The sequence below is a fragment of the Camelina sativa genome, chromosome 5 (assembly GCF_000633955.1).
Source record: "Camelina sativa cultivar DH55 chromosome 5, Cs, whole genome shotgun sequence".
Classification (NCBI taxonomy): Eukaryota; Viridiplantae; Streptophyta; class Magnoliopsida; order Brassicales; family Brassicaceae; genus Camelina; species Camelina sativa.
In genome coordinates, this window is record NC_025689.1 from 14,735,291 (window position 1) to 14,741,955 (window position 6,665).

The window sequence follows — 6,665 nt, forward strand, 5'->3', positions numbered from 1 at the left end:
AAAATAGGAAGAAGAATGATTTTTTTTTTTTTTTTTTTGCGTGTTTGGGTTGATTATGCGTAGAGAAATGTCAGGAATAGAGCAGATTGGTATTACATTGAGCTTTATTTGTTTAGCTGAATACTAAGAACAACATACAGTATATAAACTAAACAAAATGTTCATATTCATAAAAAAAAATTAAGGTAATAAACAAATAATGCATCTGTTTTAGCATCTACTCATACTAAAAGATAGAAACAGCTTCACAAAAATTGTACTACTTCACCATTGAGGTGATTGCTTCAACTTGAGTTGTCAGAATGTAATTAACTGTTAGGGATGGTGGAGAGATTCGGTAGACTAGATGTCTGAAGTAGTCTACTCTCGTTAAAATTAAAAACATAGCTTGGACACATATATGATAAATCTTGAGAGAAGCTAGATAGCTTGGATACTCAAACTTATGCCGAGATATTTGTCAAATTTCAAACATGTATTTTCCTAGATAATGTTGAAAACATTAAAGACAAGATTCTTAAGTTCGAAGGGGAAGAAGATCCAACGGTAATAACGAGTTCAGATCACGACGGGCTTGAAACTACCGAAGCAGGCGTAAACACCGGAAAGTTCTCCTTATCGCTGATGATGTGAACAGCATCAAACAGTGGAAGTGTGGAAAATAATGGAACCATCAGGAGACAGAGGTCAAGAGGAGTGGGAAGCTTCTGCAGACTTAATGGAAGGGAGCAAAGCATCCACATATGACATAATATCAGTATAAAGAGTCACCTCTAATATGAGTGTGAAGCTTGCAATTACTAGTAGTCAGCATAAGTTGTCTAGGTTATTGTTACTATTAGTAGATTATAAACATATATTGATCACTATGAATCACTGAAACAGGGGATGTTAGATACTTGCATGTCATGCGTTATGCAAAATATAAATAAAGTATACGTGTATGAAAACTTCATTAGTCATCACAGTTTCTAGTAAGAAAGGACTAAACAATGTGTATATTTCGAAAATAATAGACAAGATTGGTTGAATTAAGATATAAGAACAACACATAAGATTCTTACAGGAAAAAGAGATGTTCTTAAACAAATACATAAGGTTTTTGCAAATTAATACATGTTGTTGTGATCATTCTTCAACTGAAATTCCTGAACTAACGCTGAGAAATCCTGATTGAGATTTGATGCTTTCGATTCAAAGAGTCCTCCTGGTTGATTTCAATTATGTATGGTTATTGTCATAAATCATTAGTTTACGAATACAAAATATTTAGATTTTAGTTTAATCGACAATAACCGTAAACTAATGAAATTCAAATCTAAATATGATTTCGTTAAGATTGTTTATTTAGTTGCTTTTTTGCTTTTGAATATACGATTGTCATTTAATTGTTTGTGATAACATTAAAAGCTATGACTAAATTAATTGTATTTTGTATATATGTCCAAAATGAAATAATGAATTAATCTATTTTAATACATGTATACTTTATTTATAAGAAAATCTAAGTATCAACTTTTATTGCATAGATTTGTTGCATTTTCTTTTGCATGAACTTTCTATAGGCCTCTTTTCAATAATATGCAATAAATATGTATAGATTCATGTAGTGACTCAACTCTAGAACAAATCACAAGGCTCTATATTTTATGATAAACATTTCATACTATGTATAAAAAGGATTGACCCAAACAAGAATAAACTCTTTTTTTTTTTTTGAAGAAATGTTAAATTATATTCAAAAGAAGAAGAAGAAAAAACGTTTTACATGGCCTTTGTGATACTTTTCAAAAGTAAATACAAGTAGAAACTAGTGTAAACAATAGTCTCAAAGGAGTCTTGCAGCAAACCAGGGCTGAAGAAGGTATCCTCCACCGATGGTGAGAAGGCGATTCCGAACATTCTGATCGATCAGTTTGATGAGCTTTACCTCCGGAGCTGGAGTGTCTCCATGTCGTCTTGTGTTTCGCTCTCTCCACAAGGAATGGATCGTGTTCTGTAAAGTATATTCCAATAGGAACTTTGTTGCCTTATCTAACAAGTTTCCCAGTAGTAATGAGATAACATCCGAATAGGTTGATACATATTTGTCTCTGAGAAGACCTTCAGCTAGCTCTTTCCACACCTTTTGAGAATAAGGGCATTAGAAGAATAAATGCTCTCTTGTTTCCAGTGGGTGTCGACAGAAGACACAGCTCACATCAGTATTTGCATTCCAAGCCTGCATTCTCTCCCCTGTTGAGATTCTGTTTTTCACCACTAACCAGGTGATGAAGGCAAATTTTGGTGTCACAAAAGGAAACCATATGGCTTTGTGACTCTCCATTACTGGTTTTACTTCACGGATTTGAGATCAGGTAGCCTTAGTCAGAAATTTGCTGCGAAAGTTGTCATTTTCCCCTTTCCAGAGAACCACATCTTGTTCTCCCTGAACACGTAAATTTTGACACTTCCGTATCTCCTCTTCCACAAGATTGAGCAGAGGTTTTCTGTGAGACCTTCTCCTGGTGCTGTCCATAGCTTCAACTACCGTACCATTTAGGGGGATTCCAAAATCGATAGGACCCCTGTCAGCAAGTTTATTATATAAGCAGCCGAGAGGGCTCCAAACGTCAAACCAGAAGGAGGTGGATCTTCCATTCCGCACCTCTACCCGATGGAACTGCTTTGCTATGTTTCTGTATATATGAAGCTTCCTCCAAATCCAACAACCTGAGTAAGCATGTCCTTTTTCCGACCACAATGAACCCGTGCGAATGAGATGTCGCTTAACCCAATTCACCCATAAGGAATCTTTTGCAGAGAGTAACCTCCATATCAGCTTGAGCATACTGACTTTGTTTGCCTCCTCTATGGAGCGAAGACCTAGACCACCTTCACTTTTTGGCAAGCAAACATCTGACCAGGCGACCTTAACCTTTTTTTAGTTCAAAGACGGACCGGACCACAAAAACGCAGAACATAACCTGTTGACTTCTGCAATACACCCTTTAGGTAGTCGAAAAGCAGAGAGCCAAAAATTTATTGTGCTGAAGAGGACAGAACGAATGAGTTGCAGTCTCCCTGCGAAGGAGAGAGACCGTGCAGTCCATGAGCTAATTTGTGAACGAATTTTCTCCGTGAGAGGAAGGAAATCCTCTGCAGTCATTCTCTTTGTTAGAAGGGGAAGACCAAAGTATCGGACTGATAAGAGGCTAGAAGCGAATGGGAACTGCTGGAGAATCTCTGCTCGATTATCTAGAGCAATACCAGCTGTATAGATAGTAGAATAAACTCTTCAAAACGTATCAAAATATTTTTGTGTGTTTTTAGTCATGATCACTCAGATAATAGCAAATTTTGTGTTCAACATTCTAATCATAGCAGTGATCATCACAAGAAGCAAATTTTCCAATACTCGTGATGATGAAATAGATCAACTCTTGAAAACAATCAACAAACCTTATCTTAAATCTATCAAAGTAAAACATAAAAATTGTGGGATTTCACGGAGAATGATTACATCTAACTATGCTCATTTTTAAATTGTAGTTAAAGGTGTATTATTATTATTATTTTTTTTTTTTTGTAGAGTCCAGACGAAGATATAATAGATTGTGTTCATATGAAAAATCATCCAATTTATGATCATCATTTACTTAAAAACTACACCATTCAGGTTCATAAAATTTACTTAATCTTTTCTCTTTAATAATTTTTTTTTAACATAGAATTCAAGATCTTCTATATATAGGCTGCAAATGGTTGCTTAAATTTGAAAAAATGAGTTGAACAAAATTGCGTTGGAAAATATTCAACTCATTCATCTCCAAAATAGTGGTTGAACAAGTTGAACATTTTTGCTGTAGGATTAGTTAATTTTTTCAACTTTTTAAGTTGAATGAGTTGAATAGTTTTTTCCAACTTCTTCAACCTCTTCCATTCAAATGGTGAAACTTGGCTGAATAATTTTTTCCAATTCCTTCAACATTTTCAACTGTGCAACCATTTGCACCCATAGTGTTGCTATTTCCAAAACAATCACTTGGTACTACTTATAAACATTCAATAAATACTTATATAACACCATCTTAAATTATTGAATTATTGAATTATTATTATAAAAAAACTAATATAACACCATTTTAAATTATTGAACTAACTAAAGTTACCAAAAGCTTTTTCTCTCTTCTCTCTCTAAAACCTTTCAGAGAGAGAAAGCTCTGTTCTATATTTTCCGGCGACTTTGTTCGTGGGTTTTTTGTCACCGGCTAAGTCCGGTTTCTCTTTCTCGCCTAGGTGCGAGCTGTATTTAGCTTTTGTGGCTATCTTTTTTAGTTTTTTTCGTTTTTTCTCCTTTTGCAGATCTCATTAAACCTCTTTTACCAGTTGAAGAGGCAAAAGCTGAGAAGTGGATCGGAGTTTCTGGATCTTCTGATTGCTCGATCTTATTCTTAAGGAGAGTAAATCCTCATACCATATATTGGTAGCCGTTTTATCGGCTTTGGATGATGGTTTCTCCTTTGGTTTGTGAATCGTGTTGGAAGGAATTCGTGGCTGGTGAAGAACAAATTAGGAGAGCGAAGTTTTGCGACTAATTTGGCAATCTCATCTTCTCGCGTCTTCCAGAGTTAACGGATCTGAAGATTTATGAACCTCTGTTTCTTCATACTCAGAAGAAAACTGCAAAAGTTTTTGGTGAAATTCGGAGTGAGATGCTGAAATCTTCTGGAATCTTGCGGCGAAAAAGATGATTCTCTCATCGGAAAATTTTCAGATTCGATCGGATTTTAGCTCCGGTGGAACGACGGTGGGGACTGTTGAGTCGGTTGTTTTTCCACCACACCCTTGCGTTTAACACGTATCTACCACGTGTCCACTCTAAACCTAATTTCCTATTTGCTGTATTATTTATATGGGTTTATGTTTGGGCTTTGTATTTGGGTTTGGACTCCGAAAATTCACATTATAATCTCTGTTGTAATAAGCCCATGTTGGGTTAATCAATGAGAAGAGATAGCCGACAAAAAAAAAATTTATTGAACTTACTATGTCTGTGTTATCATTAATTATTTTTAATAAGCTTCATTTATTCTAACGTTATTTCTTTTTAAGATGCAACCAAGTTTTTTTCCAGAAGGATCAAAAAATGAATCTACAAACACCAAAAATCAAAGTACGTTGACTCAACTCTGGACAATCAATGGTAGATGCCCAAAAACAGTATCCAAATTAGAAGAACGAGTAGGGAAGATATTTTACGAAGAAGATCGGTTGAAAGATATAAGAAAAAAAAAATCGAACGACAATCCATAACTTCATGAGGTACATATATAATTCAATAAGCATTTGAAAAGCAGTTATTATTAGTACCTTATCCATATATATATGCATGTCTTAAATTTATTATATGTATATGTACATCTATAGTATGCCGTAGTTAAAGTAGACGGAAAGTTTCATGGAGCCAAAGCGGATATAAACGTGTGGAGACCTTACATACAAACGAAAAAGAGTTTAGCCTAGCACAAATGTGGGTTACGGCTGGCCCTGTCTCAGAAGTTAACAGCATTGAAGTTGGGTGGCAGGTATTACATTATTTTTCAACTATATTTTCATAACTATATACATATATTCTTAATTTTTTCATTTATTTGGTATCCTATTTTTTAAATCAGGTGTATCCGGATCTTTATGCTGACGATAACCCTAGAATTTTTATTTTTTGGACTGTGAGTCAAATGTTTATACTGATATTTTTTTTTTCTTTCTATATATTTTTTTCACGACTATGTACTTATATTTAGGGAAAATTTTTCCTTGTTTGTTGTTTCCTAACATGAAAACAGGCCGATGGGTATAAGTCTGGCTGCTACAATCTTGATATCACCGGTTTTGTTCCTGTTAACAAAGCATTTATCGTAGGTGCTACTATAAAACAAGTTTCCACCTTGAATGGCCAACAATATCATATTACAACAACTATATGGAAGGTTAATATAGTTAAGGACTATTTGTCATCATATAACTTCATAAATTACCATCGGATGATATCTTGAAACTAAAAATGAATGTTACATTATTATAGGATCCTCATACAGGGAATTGGTGGTTAAAATTCAATAAAAACGTAGTTGTAGGATATTGGCCTTCCATATTGTTTAACCATCTCAAAAATGGTGCGACTCATATTAATTGGGGAGGAGAAATTATAAATTTTAATGATGGTTCACGACACACGACAACGAAAATGGGGAGTGGACGTTTCGCCCAAAAAGGATATGAAAAAGCTAGCTATTTTAGGAATATTGAGATACTTGATGAATATGATAAACTAAGACCACCTGAGAGAGGTTATTCTTATATGACGAAAGAGAGTTGTTACAATGTTAGGTCTGGCTTTGATAGTACATGGGGACTTAATTTCTTTTATGGAGGTCCTGGTCGAAATTGTAATTGTCTATAACCATAAACATATGTGTTATAGAAGTATGTTGTAAAACAAGTCAGGTATGTACCATCAGATAATATCTAATTATATATGTGATTATGCAAATAATTTATAAGAAAAAATTCAGTCTTGGAACCATACATAATGTAAGCTAAAATCATCAAGAAATTACATTGAGTTAATTAACTAATTTATTTACAAGCTCAATACATGATCTTTTATTTTTTTCTGTAAT

General features: G+C 34.2%; 1 pseudogene; it reads left to right on the top strand.

Moving 5' to 3' along the window:
* LOC104789264 lies at positions 3,048-6,445 on the top strand (annotated as a pseudogene).